Consider the following 17,939-nt stretch of genomic DNA (forward strand, 5'->3'; position numbering starts at 1 on the left):
CTTTCCGAGACCCTCTTACCCCCTGCTTTCTCTTCTCACAGCCCTCCTCTGTGCTCCTTTTTGCTAAAATAGGGGGTCAGCAGAAAAGAGAGGGTACATAATCACCTTTCATATCCTCCGCTCTTTACTATTTTGACTATTTCTGCCTGAGACGCTGCAAAGCGGTTCTATGTAAGACCTCTACGCACTTGTTAGGCATGGACCACAACAGCAGCCTTAGAAAATAATTCTTCTCTTCCCTCTCCCTACCTCTCTCTGTTGGTTTTTTTTTGCCAAGCACCTTCTCTCTTTCTCGTTCCCCGCACTCCCCCGGTTCTCCTAATATATTAATGCTTTTACTTCCAAGAATTTCACATGCGCCTCTCCCATTATAACATTCATGGAGAGGAAATGCTTATAAAAATTATATGCTTTGCTAGACTCCCCTGAAGAACAGGTGCTGGCGGCCCGAGTGCCCGATCATGTTGTACATTCGCCTGCTCAGCTCACAACCTCCAACATCCTAGGGTTTCTGTGAGGAGTCCTGTCCACGCACAATGTTGTGGACAACACGTTCTACCCTACAATGCAACAGTCACACACGACCTAAACGCATGCTGCCAGTGGCTCTGTGACATATGTGAAATGTTTAGCCAGTGCTCGCATTTTGGCCACACAAGACAGAAATGGGTAGGGGCGGATCTTCAAAAGTCAGGTGCAAAGTGGGCACTCGCTGATTTTGTTTACACCGGGTCCACAAATTCGGGGGTGCGCAAATTGTGCATGATTCCAAGACTGATATCTTGGCATGTAGAATAAAATGAGAGAAATGTTGTCCATTTCAAGGTGTGTATACAGCGCTTGTGAACTGCTTACTTGCATATTGCCAAAGAAAGCACCTACATCTTGCACTGCTCCTAATCCTGTTTGGGTTCCGGAGTTTTCCTGTTTGGGTTCCGGAGTAGCGGGCTACCCGTTGAAAAGCTCTTCAACACCTCATTAGGGGTAGCAAGCGTTATGTAAATGTAAACCCAGGTCTTTAAGTGGGATGAAAAAACAGAGGGTCTCTCAAAGGGGTGTGGCAATGTAATTAAGGGCGTGGCTTGAAAAACATAAGCTAAAAATCTGCGCTTAGCATAGTGTGCCGCCCGACTTGTATTTTGCTGTTTCTGTCATTGCATCCAGATATATGATAAACAAGTAACGTCACACCTACATCAGGTCAGGACTATTGCCTTTGTCAATGGTTGTTAGTTGCATAAGATAAATAAGTAGCAACTATGCTTGTATATAATATTGAAAAAGCTTTCCCTGGTAACACCACGATAATGTTGCTGCTTCTGAGTTTAAAGAAGACAAGGGAAATCCAGAGAGAAAATGACTCTCTTTAAAGGATTTCCCTTCTCCTACAACGCTCACCTGGCATGACGTCATGCCGTAACTTCTCCACTAGTGAGAAGTGAGCAGCGCACATCGATAGGCCTGCTATCACTGCAGTCCGGAAAGAAACATACCGCCTGTGCCAGGGCACAAAACAGAGCCCGATAGAGACCCGTTTCGAGGCCCCCTTTAAAAAACTGCTAGTGAAGAAGAAATATACTTTTATTTGATTTCATAAAAACCTTAAAAGGGTGGAGAATACCACCATAAATAAAACTTTCAAGAATGTACATTGTGATTGGTGATATAATGGTGATATAAAAAATATAAAAAATTAGCATTTGAACAACAATTTCGAATGATTTTGAAACCAGTTAGTCTAATACAGCGTAAGTTGGTTAGCGGATTCTGTGTTGGCCAAATCTTTTGCTGCATTTTTTAGGAAGTTTATGACTCTGCAGGACAGTGGGATGGATGAGCCGGTAAGACAGTGAATCACTGCTGCTCTACAAGTTCTTATTTGTTCCGTCCTAAAGATCTCCCGGAGGTCCTTTTTGCGCTTTTCTGCCAGGGCAGGGCAGATGCATAGTAGATGCAGTAACGACTCATCCCAAGCTCCACACAGGCGACATTCCGTTGATTGCCATGCTTGTTTCCATTTTGGGGTCAGGTCCTTTGAGGGATATGACCCTAGCCTTAGTAAAGTGAGAAAATGTTTCTCGGCAGAGAAGTGATCCTGCAAGTAGGGTTGGGGTTGCAGCCTCTGATATGACTGAATCACGGCCCAGGCATGTTTGTTTTTTGATAAGGCAATTTTCTCTAGTGATATGGAATGCCGTTTTGTGGCTTTATTGAATAATAGTTTGAAGCAGGAGTAGGTGGGGGCTGTAAGCCATACCTCCTCCAACTTCAGAGCTGAGAGGAAAGCCTTCAGAACTTTGAAAATTGAATTTGTGAAGCTTGCTTGCTTTTCAATTTCCGCCCAACAGTAATGTGCGAGTGTGTTTTCCTCTGCGTCGCGCATCCTCCAGTAATACTTGACTAGGGTGCCTTGTTTGTCAAGGATCTGATTTTTTAAACCATACTCGAGGCGAATTTGAGCTTGCGGGATGTGACGGGGAATTGCGAACAGCTTCTTAAAGAGGATTGACTGTTCCAAATTCAAGCCTATAGCATCCTTGCCATTCAAGATTTCAGTGCCATATGAGATGGAGGGCAGGAATTTTGCTGCTATAACCTTTAATAAGTGCCCAGTGGAGCCCCCTGCAAGTTTGTTTTTTAAGGTTTTGAAAGCGAACTGCAGCTGTTTAGATTTCGTATGACCTTGAGACATGTGGGTCTTAAAAGTAAGTCTGCGATCAATTTGGAAGCCGAGATATTTGTATGAATCTACCTCGGTCAGAGGTAGTTTGTCCAAAATCCAGGTAAATTTACGGTTAGCGTTATGATGTTTATTAAAGCTCATCACCTTAGTTTTTTTGTGGTTGATGGTCAGATGGACCAAGGTGGTATAGGCTCTGAGTTCAATAATTAATCGTTGCAAACCAATTGGTGTTTGCGCCAGTAAAACGATGTCATCCGCATATTGGAGGCTGGATATAGGTGTTGTACCAAGTTTTGGAGGATCACATTGGATTGACTGAAGATGCTCGTCCAAATCAGCGGTATAGATGTTAAAAAGGCATGGTGCCAACACGCACCCTTGTTTTAGCCCGTTGAGTGTGTGAATTTTCGGAGTACAGGTTGATTATGGCCTCCAGCAACTTTGCTGGGACGCCCCAGTTACGCATTTTTGTCCATAGCCTGACTCTTGAAACCTTGTCAAAGGCCGCTTTGAGGTCGATGAAACAAGCGTAGAGTGGCCTTGAGGTGCTAAGGGCTTGATTGGCCATGAGGGTTACTGCGGAAATGTTTGTCAAGGTGCCCATCCCGGCCCTGAAACCAGTTTGTGTTGGGGGAATAAGGCTTGTTCGCGCCACCCAGTCCTCTAGATCTACCAGCAGGTTTGATGCGTAAATTTTAGCCTCCACATCAATTAGCGCAATCAGTCTATAGTTTGCAGGATCGGAACGAGAACCCGATTTGTATATTGGGCTCAGAATGCTTCCCCTCCAGGATTCAGGGATCATATTAGAGGTTAGAATGTCCGAAAAGAGGGGGGACAGATGATCTGCCCAGAATGATGGATTGTGCCGGAACAAGGCATTCGGTAGGCCATTGGGCCCAGGGGCACCCTCAGATCTAAGTTTTTTTTATTGTTTTCAGTACTTGTTCTTTAGGGATCCGCAAAGGAAAATCGGAATCAGAGGGGAAGTTGTTTTTCATTGAGTCTCTTGTGGTGACTCTGTTGCTGAGTAGGGAGCCGCTGTCAGTGGAGCCTGGGGAGAAGATTTCATTGTATAGTGATTCAATGTGGGCTCTCCATGTATCCTCCATGATGTCCGAATTGTGATGGCGATGCCTGCCATTAGTTAGCTGGTTGATGTTTTCCCAAAAAAGCTTGGAGTCTCTTTGTTTGCAAGAGTAGTGGAGTGTCGCCCAAAGATTTTCCTGAAATGCTTTCTTGGCTGCCTTAATATCTTTTTTAGAGTTAGAGATTAAAAGCAGTTGATCTTTAGTCGGAGGTGAGCCCTGTGTTCTTAATTTTCGTAGGTTTTTGTTCAGTTGTTGTTTTTGAATTCTCAGGCTTTTGGTGAACCATGCTGCCCCCAACGATTTACCTGTTTTTTTGCCAATAGCCAATTTGGACCAATTTTGATTTAGTTCAATGGTGAATGTCTCCCAGGCCCGGATGCTGGATGGTTCGAGATTGTGTTTCTCCAAGATGCTCATGCATGTAGCCATAAAGGTCACTGATATTGTCCTTTTTCCAGATGAGGCGTTTGAGGTTGTAGCATTGGAGTTCTTGAGACTTTGCGTTAGTGGGAGTTGGATTAATGTTGTTACTTAGAAGTGTGAAGGATTGCGGTTGATGGTCACTCTCTGCCCTGTCCAAAATTTGGAAATTATTTATCTGAGAAACAAGATTGTGGTCTATGAAGGAGTAGTCGATGATTGAAGCTGACTTTTGAGTGACCCTTGTGTATGCCGCTGGGATGTCAGATGGACCGTGCCCGTTAAGCATACTCAGAGAAAGGTCATACAAGTGAGCTGCGCATTGTTTGCAGAGGGTGTCATGTCGAGATTTAGCTAGAGTATGCCGCCTAGTGGCATTTGTTTCTTGCAATAAAGACATGTTAAAATCACCTGACAAAATGATATTTGCGTCGGGGTAAGCAAGTTTTAAGGTGGCAAGTGAAGCTAATAGATGATCGATGCTTGCCCGTTTTTGTTTCGATGCAGGGTGAATGTAAGTGTTTATGATCAATAAGCTATTGAAAGGAGGAGTGTCAAGTTTGACGCATAACAGCCAGGGGGAATCAAGATCTATGGACACGGCGGATCCGGAAATCTCAGTTGAAATAAAGGTGGAAAGGCCCCCTTTTGCTCTCCCTCGATTAGTCCCCTTTGAGGCCGGATTCTGGAATTCCTTGTATCCTACTAGGGGAGTGGATTTTGTTAACCAGGTTTCCTGGAAGAGGAGTATTTTGTATTGTAGAATAAACTCCACAAAGTCAGGATCTTCTAGTTTCGTCCCAAGGCCGAACACGTTCCAGGAGCAAATTTGGTAGCCTTTGGATGAATTTGTGGCGGCTTTAGGATTTTTTCATGCCCTGGTTTGGAGAATTCCAGGCTTGTTAAATTGCCGGAGTCCAATGGGCTGACTGACTTCAGGGTGAACAAAGGTGATTGTGATTGACCTTACCGTGGAGTCTATGCCTGGAAAAAGACTTTGGTTGTCCGGGCCTTTGGCGCCTTTTAACAGGCTTGCTGGTTGTTTGGGCATGTGTAAAGGACTGGGATAACGTGGGGGGGGGCGATCTTTTTTAACTCAATGCCCCATTTTCCGAATGAAGCCCTCTGCTGCCAGATTTGCTCAGTGACGAGGGAGTCAGTGAACGTGGCGGTGGTTGATTCTTGGAGTTCCACTGAATGATGATTCTGGTAGAACCCTATGCTTTTGATGTCCCTAGAGTTAATGTGATTCAGGGTAGGTAAAGCCCTGAATAACTTCAACAGGACACTTCTGTTAAGGAAGTCATGGTTGCCCCTTGAGACGTAGTGGGGGATGAAATCCAGTTTTTTATTATCTGCGAAGATCTCAGACTGCAGCACACGTTCGGGGCTGTGTTCCATCTTGGGAGCTCCCTCGATAGACCCTAAAGGCATCAAAGGCAGAGGCGGGGAGGCATTAGTGTTGTCTAGTATTGGAGTTGTGTTAATCTTTGTATTAGTGATGACGATGCGTCCCGGACTCGGTTTGTCCTTTTTATTTCCAGTTTTCCCTGAGTTGCTACAGTCTTTCCGGTCGTTGTCTACAGGCATGTTTTCCGCACTAGTGCTCGTTGTAGTTGGATGGTGCAATTCAGTCCTGGGCATAAATTTGGAGTTGACTGTTGGTTTTGGCAAAGTATCAAGGGGGTGCTTCTCTTTCTTAGGGGGTAGTTTGAATAAACTGTATAAGTTGTCTGGCAGCGTTGGTTGGGTTTTAGTATAATTTGGGCTGCTTGGTGTAATGACAGACTCAAGTTGGGCAATTGGGGAATCCTTGTTGCATATTGCTGCCGGAGTGTGTGGAACCTCATCGTTGGTGTTTTGTTTCCTTCCCTCTGCTGGTAGGGCAGAAATTACATTGATTGAATGATTTAATTGTTTACTTTTTCTTGCTTTTCTAAGGCGTTTTTTCTACCGCTTGGTTAATGGCTTAGTTGGTTTAATCGGCGTTCCAGGAGAATGGTGATGATTGTTGGAAAATTGGGAGGCGGAGGTGTTGGAGTTATCATGAACAGGTGAGGCCAGAAGTGCTGGTGTATTTTCTGAAATTGGCAGCGAAGATTGGCCCATGCTGCCGATTAGTTGGCCTTCCTTGAGCCTAGGATATACCGTATCCTTTACCAGCAGGTCCTCTTCAGCTTGCCCTGCCTTGGGAGAATTGTTCAAAAGGGCCTTCTTGGTGGTGTCCAAAAGGTCTGTTAGTAGGATTGGGACCGCAGCAAGTTTGTCGATAATTTGAGTACAGTGGCAGTGGCGCAATTGGTAGGTAGTCTCTTGGTCTCTCTGAACCTTCATGATCATCTGTGTATTTTTTGTTCTATCCCCTGGACGTGAATGGCTAAAATATTTAAAAGATCTACTTGGGTATCAAGTTTGTTGGCATGGAGGGTCATGGCTTTGCTTATAGTATCTAGGGTGTTGAGCAGGAGTGGCCAGACAGAAGATGTTGGAGAACAGCTGGTTTCTTCGTTGAAAACCTGATCATGGTAATCCGTGTTACTGGAGGGGGCTGGAAGCCAATTGCTCTGACACGGACTTCTGGGTGGCATGCAAGATTGGCCCCTTGTGCTTAAGCCCTTAGATTGAGGAAGTAACGGGGCAGGGGTGGATCTGTTAGTGTTGGGCTGAAAAAAAGACTTCTCCAGTATTTCGAATTGGCTGGGATATTGGAATTTGTTATGTGCAACTTCCAGCTGATGTAATGATTGTACGGGCCCGTCTCTGTTATGAGTGTTGTGATTATTAGGCTCATTCGCTACAAAGTGACAACTGCCAGATAGCGTAATCAAGTTACCAAGAGGACTCGTAATATTTGAAGTCGATTGAAAATGGATGGGACCATCATTGGGGCTTTTGAAGTCTTGAAAGCCTAATAGGAGTGGAGGCGAAAGTGGTGACTTCAAGCAGGGGGATACTAAGAGAGACTTAGGTGACTGGGTATGATGGTAGATTTGTGCCATGGTGGATTTGTGCCTCGGTTACGACAGGTATTGGTTGTGAGTGCAGGTCCGAGAAGTGAAGTACGTTAGAAGATAGAATTTGAAGACTTGGGACTGCAGTGGTTGTTTTAGATGTTACTGTCCAGCCACTCCTGTCGTCCTTGCTCCTTGTAACTGTAGCTGTTCCATCCCATGAGGGGCCCATGAGGGCCTCACTTGTAAAGGCAATGTTAGGCTGGGTTAATTTGTTGCAATGCGAGGTCTTAGGGTTGTTGTAGTGTTGATTTTCCGGAGCGGTTTTAATGGCGATTTTTAGAAAATCGGTAATCAGGGCCCGTTTTCTGCTATTTTGGCCTACGTGGGACCTTGGTTGGGTCATGTGAGAAGCTGCGATATCTTTTTTCTGCTCAGCGTCCGAAGCTGGTACGATGTATTTGTTCGGGGTCGCTGTTAACACAACACTTGACTCAAAGTGGGTTGCACTCACAGGGCTTCTGAAGGGTTTCAAGAGTGCGGGCTCCCCTGGAAAGTCTGAATCTCTGCTGCTTAGTGGATTGGATTCAGACGGCAGCCTGCAAAGGAGGGCTACGGTGGAAACTGAGGGTACCTCCTTAGTTTTGTGCTTTGACTTGGGTGGAGGCGCACCCCTGGTTTTTCCTGAGCGCATCTCCGGCGGCTGAGTTGTAGTGCTTGGTGCTCGGTGCTTGATGTTTTGTTTTTACGTCTCTTCGTATCTCTTCGTGTTCGTATTTTCTTCACACTATTCCTACTGCCGCGTGTCGAGAGGCGCGGAGAGCTAGAACTAGAATCGTGGAAGAGTTGTGGCGGGCAGCACCATGCACCGCCTCCCAGCCAAGTAGTGATTAGGTGGGGGAAACAAGGGGAAACAAGGGCAGTTAGGTAGCTACCTGCTCGTATGCTCCGGCTCCTCGCTCTCCCGCTTTCTTCCCGCTGGCAGAATCCAACGAGGCAACAACAAGGGCGACAAGCGACAAGCACGGTCCCCCACAGTCAGGCCGCTGGATGTCCAAGAGCAATAGCTGAAACCGGGTGAGCAAGGGAACTGTTCCGCCGGGCAATCGGCAGTCAGCAATCAGCGGGGCCACTTTTCCAGCAGCGAGTGAAAGCAATATCGCAGGGCGGCTGTGTGATCTCTCCTCCTCGCTCAGGCTGCACTGGGACTGCAAGGGGGCCACAGGAACCGTGGAACCGCGGGCTGGGATTAAAGTGCAGCCCGCGAGAGTGTGAGCTGTAAAGGGAGAAAGCCGCGTCCTCCACACTCCTTGCTCCGAGCTCTGCGAGTGACTTCGGCGGTCTGGTGTCAGAAGGAAAACCTGGCAAGTGGAACCACCGGTGAGACCCGGCCCACTTAAAGCCCTGTGTAAACCCTTCCCTCTTCTATCCATCCACTATCCTTTTTCAATCCAAATAACAAATTCACATGTCCACCCCTCAAATTAATTTCATATCTCCCTATACTAATTCACTACTAATCCTTTTTGGGTCCTGGAAGAGAAATATTGTTTACATCACATGCGATACATCGCCTGCCATTACAACGCGGTCGTTACAACGACTGCGTTGTTACATCGCAAACCATTACAACGCAAGTTGTTACAACGACTTGCTGTAGGGGGCAGAAGGTGTTGGATATAAAATCCAACACCTTCCCTACTGTTGCACGGACTGGAGTTGCAATAGTAAATTATACTATTCCAACATCCAGCGCCCCCTACAGCAAGTCGTTGTAATGACTTTCGTTGTAATGGTATGCGATGTAACAACGTGGTCGTTGTAACGACCACGTTGTAATGGCATGCGATGCATCGCATGCGTTGTAATGTGGCCTATTCGTCCTGGAGTAGTGTGCTACTCAACGAAAAACTGCTTCAACGCCTCTTTAGGGGTAGTAAGTGTTATATACATGCGATTACAATTACCTGTAATCCCGTTTTGGATGTACACAGACATTTGAACCCAAAAGGGATTACAGGCCCTTTCGTGAACTGAGCCTAAATGTTTAATACATGCCCATGGGCCACTAGACAGTGCCTTGGTATAGTGCAGACATAGAAAACAAGCATTGGCATAGCCAATAGGTCTCGCCTTTGGGACCTTATAAGTGTTTAGTTATGCAGCACAATATCCTTGGTGCAACAACATCAACTCAATGGCTAAACACTTATAAGGTCCCAAAGGCGAGACCTATTGGCTATGCCAATGCTTGTTCTGCCTTGCTCACTGAGATTCTCTTTACTCCCACCATCTCCTGTCGAAGAGTGGCGCCTTCTCCTTTGCCAAACATATAAAAATTATTTAGGACATACTGTGTGGGAAAATGAAAAGCATGCGGATTACCGTTCTTCTGTATGGAAGAGTACCCACCACAAATTTCCCTTGTACAGCATCGAACGTTCAACATCACTCATGAGAGAGTACTCAGTGCTGGGATCAGAGAAGGTTTTAAAAAGTTAGTGGCCAAGGCAATGCACTCTTCTGTATAAATCCTTAAAAGTTGGTGGATTTCAACTGATACCCACCATATCAGGGAGACCCCATTGTAAGAACGGGCCTACAGACACCCTGCGCTCAAACCTATCACTTGATGACATGCTTTTCAACTTCAGACAAAGGATGTTTCCCAGATTGGTCCACTTATTGTGGCGCGTCAGTATGATGCTGCCGTCAGCCATGTAGCTACGCCCATGCCGAATCCTTGGGGGTAGGAGACAATTCAGGAGCTTGGGGGGAGGAAGGGTGGTGAGGGTAGGGAAACAGGTTAAGGCTCTGCCTAGCCTGAAAGAGCAGTATTTGGGCAGGGACTGGTGGGGCGAGCAGCTGCAGTGGACGGTGTGGACCCTGACGTACAGGGCTTAGAGGCGCCACAGGGTCACACTGTTCTGAACACAGGGAAAGCCCTCAACCACGTACAGGTATCACTCACTGCGCAATTCTGGGTGGCAGTAAATCTAGGGCCAGGTACTGCTTGGCAGGGAGGCCCACACCAGGCCAACTTAGTACTCACATTGGAAGGTCCCAAACCGGTAAAACTCCTGCAACACGCTCCACAGTGGAAAGCAGCTCCTAGGTTGTTCTCTTTAGTCTACATTCTCCGGCCTATGCTGTAGTGCAACAGACCAGGGCAAAGAGGGTTGCTATAGAAGTGTTGCTCTCTGCCGCATGGAGGCCATCGGCTCCAGACCACAGTGCATTGTCCAGGCCCAAAGGGAAGCAAGCAGGGAAGAGGGCGCCAGCCCTGCTGCTGTAATGCACCCAGCAAGCTGCTCATATGCTGTGCTCCATGAGCCACACACTACTCATGACCCTTCTCTCTCCAAAGCCAAAGAAGCAACAGACTATATCTTGAGCTACGCCACATTTAATAAACCAGATGAGTGCCACAGAGAGGACAAGCCAAGTAGGACAAATTGCCTTCAGCATACTAAGGTTTCCTTTTGGGGAGACTAATCGATCTAGCAGGGAAGGATTCTTGGGGGTTGGTCTTACATTATGTAAGAGAAAATGAGGGAACATAGTGAGGAGTGGGACAAGGAGGAATAGTGCAGTCACTCACAAAGGGTGTGCGTCATAAAACATCTGCAAGCCATAATGATGAAGGATTTTTCCCCCTTTTATGCTACCAAATTATTATGTTTAAACGCAGCAGCCATGCTAGATGAGGAACACCCCTTAGTAGCCAATATAAGGGCAATACAAGCACACTTTCAGGAGAAGTACACAATTCAATTCCAATCAAATGCTATACTTGCCATAACATGTGGGTGGAACGAAAGCCCCTCTTTGTAGCACTTCTTGAAGCTTTTCTTTCTGTTATTCACATAGGGTCAGACAAGAACTGGACTGTCAAGGTAGATCTAAAAAAGAATTAAAATCTAAAGGGCCGACGCTGCAGCCATAAAACCTTTCCATCCTTTAAAAAAAAAAAAAGTCGGAGAAAGTGACCCAGTTGCTAAGGTTGTCCATAAGAAAAGTTGTTTTTTTATTACTACCTTTAGCACTGTTGGACTAATCGGTACAAAATATTCCAAGCAAGTATACAATACAATAACATCATATTTCAGCAGAAGCTGGTGGAGGCAGGGCACCAGATATGTGGAGACAGGCGACTATTAAGATCCATCTACATCCCCCCCTCCCCCCAATAAAAAAAACACTTTGCAGCTTCTATTTACATTTATTTGTGATGCTATTTAACAGGCTGAACTAGAAGCCATCTAATCCACCCCAAACATCAAGGTTTTATGTCAGGAAGATCTATCACCCAACCCCTTAATGAATTAATGTCTATTATAGCCACTGCATATTAACAACAACAACAAAAGTCGCTATTTTTAACAATATTGAAACAAAATATTTGAACACGTTGACCAAGATTACCTCTGGGGGTAGAATGGAATTCTGGAAGGAAATACTACAGCCTCAAGGGCATAAGTGTGCTTAAATCAGGCAACATAACTCCATCACAAATTCTAACTGGAGTACGCCATGGCTGCCCACCTTTGACAAGTACTGAGCACAAAAAAGAAAATGGAGTTTCACTCTATTCAGCTGAAGATCTCAATTATGACAAGACATGCGAGGACCTGACCTGGAGACGTCCTAGGTGTTTACTGTGGAGCACTGCCACTCCACCTTGGATGGAACTAAACCTGAAGATCTGCCTGAGATCCTTCAGTTCTTTTCCACTCCGCCCCCCACTCACACCCCGCCAGCTTCTTGTTCTGTGCTTCTATAATACCTTCATATCCCCTTGCAGCCAGATATACCAGCATGGAGACCAAAGTGTTGGGCCAAACGGCAATGACACCATCCAGAAGCCACTGCATCAGAAACCTTAGGAAGCAATAATGAGCATTCTTCAAGCACAAGTTAGCTACCTTAGAAGCTAAACCTACCTGGAGAGCACCTTTCTTTGTATCAACATGTTCTAGTTTGTTACTACGTAAACATCCCCTCTTCCAAAAGTGGTCCTGGCATTTCAATGCTTTTGAACACCAAATCAACACATTGGATCAATACCAGCATCTTATACCGTGGCTTCACAAAAGATTAGAAACAAAAGTGCAAGTTGTTCAAAATACAGGGACAAGACTGGCTCTAGCTTTAGAAAATATGATCTTGTCTCAGAGATCAGGAGGAAGTCGAATTTGTTTTGGGTGGAAGAATCAACTCCGTTGTAAATGGCATAGTATCCTTCTTCACAGTATTTAGCACTCAAAACCCCACTGTTTAATGGGAAAGAGTTGAAATCTCCAAGCACTGGCTTGTTACACCCAAACCCCTCCTTCTAACTGGCCTACCTGGGAGGTAGGAGGTCGCTTAGATATGGTACAACTATATAATGCTCTGGAACATTAGTCCTGTTAAAGTGCAGCTGGAGCCTTCCTATGAATCAATGACCAAATCTATCATTTTCTCTCGACTGTTGATCCCACCATATCAACGATCAAGTAAGTAGCAAGTTAACAGCACTTCAAGAGACAATAGCATAAAGTGAGCTACATCAGTGTCCACAATTAATTTCCGAGCTTACTGCCTAGTCACAATTTTCCTGGGCATGGCCAACAGGACTTTGGTGTAGGAGCCAGTCATCAGGTAGAGAAGCTCCACCAAGACTATGAACCATTCCCCCAAAACTCTGCCTAAAGGTGCCAGAGATACAACCATCCCAAGAACAGAGGTATACCACCGAACAAGACCAGGAATGAGATACAAATTACAGAATAAAGATGTGGTCTAAAGGTTTCACATTGACTGTAAGTTTTAAAATATTAGCCCATGAAGCACCAGCCTACCACCAATTCTTTCTCATATTTAGTGTCCTAAATGTTAAGGTGTCTATTTAAGAGTTAATCCTTTTGAAGTAGTAATCCTGACTAGCCAGTCATCTTCTCTGTGATTGTAATAAATGTTATACTCATGTCGTACAGAATTCAATTTTCACACCACCTGCCATTAGATTAGCCAGGTATGGACTACCCAACCAAGCTGACCAAGAGATTCTCTCAAGATGGAGTCCTTCAGTGCGCCTGCACTGATGTGGAGTGTGCATGGAGGAATAGTGAAGTCTGTTGCCTGCATTCTGTGGACTGACAGTTAATGCCTATGATTAAGGAGCAGGAGCTCTGAAACTTGTCAGGCAATGAAAACTTTCGGACTGCAAGTGCTGGTATATATACACACACACACATACACACACACACACACACACACACACACACACACATATATACAACACTCTTCGTCGTACTTCGCCGATCCTCCTCCTGACGCCGCCGGTGCCAGCAGCGGTGACAACAACCGCGTTACTAATATCCAAAATACGTTACACTTCCGGGACTCCCAAAAGATAACAGGCGACACACCAGAGGATAGCACAATTATACTTTAATGCACGGATACAGCACCCACCCTGAGTTCGGCTGTTAAGGTGGAAACGAAACATGAAGATTTTTTAACAGCCTGAACCGCCGCTGCTCGAGTTTCCCGGCAGCCATTTAAGATCGGGGGTTATTCAAACCCAAGACACCAAGCCATATGCCGGACACCTACGGGCAATTCGAGTAGGAAACATCTTGCAGCGGTGGCAAGGGGTCTACACAGTGCATGAAGTCTGAGGCAAGGACCGGAATTTTACTGAGAGAACCAAGAACATTTGTTCAGTCCACCCATTAGCTCACTATTAACCAATGTGATTGATGGTCCCAGTACTTCAACCAAACAGGCAGTGTGTAGCAAGGACTCTCAAATTCAGCACCGAAGAAGGCACAACGCCGAAACGCATATGCAGGAGAGGGGAAAATACATTTCTTTACAATTACCCCGTGAGTGCTCCGAAACTTTTAGTAGTTGTTGTGGAACATACACGAGCTCCACCCTCGTGCACAGATACAGCACCCGCCCTGAGTTCGGCTGTTAAGGTGGCAACTATATATGTATATATGTGTCTGGACAAAGCTATACCTGTCTGAAGAGCTCTAATTAGAGCGAAACACTGTGTCAGGGGTTGCTTTTACTCATTTCAGGTTGGCTTGATTGGTATTTTATCAATTCAAAGCTGTAATACTGTGCCTGGAGTAGTAATTGGCTTTTGTCATTTTACAGCTCGGCAAGGACAGCACTGTGCTAGTCCTATGCTTAAAGACTTTGCTGTACAAATGGCAAAAGACTTTGTCCTTTTCTATCTCGGCGTGGATGGCACTGTGCTAATCCTATGCTTAAAGATTTTGATAGAAAAAAAGACATTTGAGGTGAGCAGATCTAGAGTGTCTCTGGTGTTGAGAGTGCTCCATACAGGAACTACATTTTAAACAGGTGTGATACCAGGAAATGTCATGACTTCATTTCCTGTTAGTCACGAGGTTTTCAATCCCAGGCTTCTGGGAGATTTAGTCCCCTTTGTTGCATGATACATTATTCATGAGCAGGCTTAAAATAAACAAATAACCACGTCTAATAATGACGATTTTAAACATTAGCAACATTGAACTCTTTGTACATATTGTTATGTGCCGCTTTATAAACAAAGCTCAATATTTTTACTCTCATAGTGATGTCTCAAATTACCATTCTTAATTCAAATCATGCCCTCTAGTGGGCAGTGCCGCTTATTTCAATGTTTTAACTGCCCTAATTGGCCTTTCACACTTAATCTGTGTCGGTTACATTCATGAGTTTTTTACCATTGTTCATGGTTAAGAGACAAACCACATGAGTTCGATCCTTTAACCCAAAGGTCCAAAATTTGATTGCGTATAATCCATCTTTGTAGTTCCACATGATTATGATCATCTTTCCTCGTTAGAGATGTATGTACAGTTCTTCCGACTGGTTCAGGCCAAACGGTGTCGTGCTCCTAAAGTTTATGATATGCCGTGATTCTTTCTGTCGCAGTAATTTCTCTCGATTTCCTCCTCGTACACTGATGGGTATGGTTTCTATTCCATAAAAACTCAGAGACTTCCAATTGCTATTATGGTGGGTTTCCATGTGTTTTGCCACTGCGTTATTTTTATCCTTATTCTTTGTGGCCCGTGTGTGTTCCGAGATTCTTTTCTTCAAATCACATATGGTGCTTCCCACGTATTTTAATTTACATGGGCATTCTATTACACGTTTCATAGATGACTTGTTACTCATCTGGAATGGAAATGAGGAGGAATTCGAGGATTATTTTGAGATTCTCAACAACAGCGTAACAAACTTAAAGTTTACATATGAAATAAACAAGGAAAAAGTTACTTTCCTGGACGCTGAAATATATGTGAAAAATAATTGCCTGGAGTCCACCTTATATCGAAAAAGCACAGCAACGAATGCCACCCTTGAAGCAACGAGTTTCCACCAACCCTCACTGATATCAAGCATACCTTATGGAGAATTTCTCCGCCTTCGAAGGATATGCAGTGAGGATGAGGAATGGAGAAAACAGAGCGCAGGAACAATAAAAAGGTTAATAAAGAGGAAGTACAACAAACATACGGTAAAGCATTGTTGGAATAAAGCCAACCAAAAATCTCGTGAGGAATGTTTATCATCATCAAAAAAAAAGAACAAGAACCCATTGAAGAACCAATAAGATTGATATTGGATTACACCCAGGAATCAAAGGAAATTGTGGGTATTATCAAAAATAATTGGAAAATATTACAATTAGACGGTACCATGGGAAATGTAATGGGATCTAAACCAATAATAACGTACAGGAGAGCTAAAAACCTAAAAGATCGACTGGTGCACAGTCATTTTAAATCAAGTAAAGCGAAAGAGACCTGGCTAAGAAAAAAAGGGTTTATCAAATGCCAAAATTGCAAGGTGTGTCGAATCGCAAAGCCAACAAGCGAAATAACAATGGTGAACAATAAAGTTTGGAAAATCAAACAATTGATATCATGCAAAAGTCAATACGCAATCTATATAATAGAATGCCCATGTGAATTAAAATACGTGGGAAGCACCATATGTGATTTGAAGAAAAGAATCTTGGAACACACACGGGCCACAAAGAATAAGGATAAAAATAACGCAGTGGCAAAACACATGGAAACCCACCAAAATAGCAATTGGAAGTCTCTGAGCTTTTATGGAATAGAAACCATACCTATCAGTGTACGAGGAGGAAATCGGGAGAAATTACTGCGACAGAAAGAATCACGGCATATCATAAACTTTAGGAGCATGACACTGTTTAGCCTGAACCAGTTGGAAGAACTGTATATACATCTCTAACGAGGAAAGATGATCATAATCATGTGGAACTACAAAGATGGATTATACGCAATAAAATTTTGGACCTTTGGGTTAAAGGATCGAACTCATGTGGTTTGTCTCTTAACCATGAACAATGGTAAAAAACTCATGAATGTAACCGACACAGATAAAGTGTGAAAGGCCAATTAGGGCCGTTAAAACATTGAAATAAGCGGGACTGCCCACTTGAGGGCATGATTTGAATTAAGAATGGTAATTTGAGACATCACTATGAGAGTAAAAATATTGAGCTTTGTTTATAAAGCGGCACATAACAATATGTACAAAGAGTTCAATGTTGCTAATGTTTAAAATCGTCATTATTAGACGTGGTTATTTGTTTATTTTAAGCCTGCTCATGAATAATGTATAATGCAACAAAGGGGACTACATCTCCCAGAAGCCTGGGTTTGAAAACCCCGCGACTAACAGGAAATGAAGTCATGACATTTCCTGGTATCACACCTGTTTAAAATGTAATGTTTTTTTCAATGGTAACAACCGTGATCAAGTTAGCGGTTTGGTTCAACCGCAAGGGTGACGCACCTTCAATGAGCGCCAGGAACGGTGGCGGTGGCGGTGGCGGCAGCGGTGGTGGCGGTGTGTGTGTATAGTTATAGTTAGGACCAAATTTCCATAGGAAGAGCATTTTTTGTTTTGCTTATAACTTTGGCGTCGTTTGATGAATCTTCATGAAATTTTCCAAACTAATTCGCTGTTCATATCAGCTCCTATGTGGGAGTGATTCGTCAAGGGGGGACTGAGAAAAAAGGGGGGTCCCAAAACCTGTTTTCTCCATGTTAATTTCCATAGGAAACTTTAGACAAGGCTAGAGGTCAAACGAGTGAACGCAATTGCCCCCAATTTGGTAGGGAGAAGGGTCTTGCTCTAGAAAGCACGCTTTCGTTTATTTGGTGTAAATCCATTTAGTAGTTTTGGAGAAATATCGAAATTTATAGATATCAATATTTGGGAATTCTGCCATCGGATTGGCTGAGGTGTTACGAGCACGAGCTTGCTGTTCATTGGGTGTGAGCGGTGCGAGCGGTTGCAACTAGGAAGTGTTGGCCGCCATTTTGTGATTCCATTGAAACGAGTAAGGGGGAAAAAGGGCGAAAAAAGTAAGAAAGGGGAGGGTAGGAGCACTAACGTCTGTGGGGTGTTTAGGGTGTTCTATACAGGGAGTGTGAAGCGAAGTATTTAGTCCTACCGGTGTGAAAGTGTTGTTTTGCCGAGAGCGAGAGGGTGCTGAGGTGAGGTGCTGGTACACTTGGGGATGGAAGCGTGTGCCTAAACCGTGAGCTGAGTGCTGTAAACTGATGTGCTGAAGTATTTATCCCTACCAGTGTGAAAGTGCTGTTTTGGGCAGAGTGAGATGGTGCTGAGGTGAGGTACCGGTACACTCGGGGATGAAAGCGTGCGCCTAAACCGTGAGCTGAGTGGTGTAAACCGATGTGGTCTGGGCGCTGTAGCATACTGGCCGCTGTAGGATAGCTG

General features: G+C 44.5%; 1 protein-coding gene across 3 annotated transcripts in view; it reads right to left on the minus strand.

Moving 5' to 3' along the window:
* Positions 1-17,939, minus strand: part of LOC146871979 (ubiquitin carboxyl-terminal hydrolase 49-like) — a 507,658-nt gene that overhangs the window by 367,011 nt on the left and 122,708 nt on the right. The gene's annotated exons all lie outside the window — the stretch shown is intronic.

This window comes from Triturus cristatus, chromosome 1_1 (genome assembly GCF_964204655.1).
Source record: "Triturus cristatus chromosome 1_1, aTriCri1.1, whole genome shotgun sequence".
NCBI classification, from domain to species: domain Eukaryota; kingdom Metazoa; phylum Chordata; class Amphibia; order Caudata; family Salamandridae; genus Triturus; species Triturus cristatus.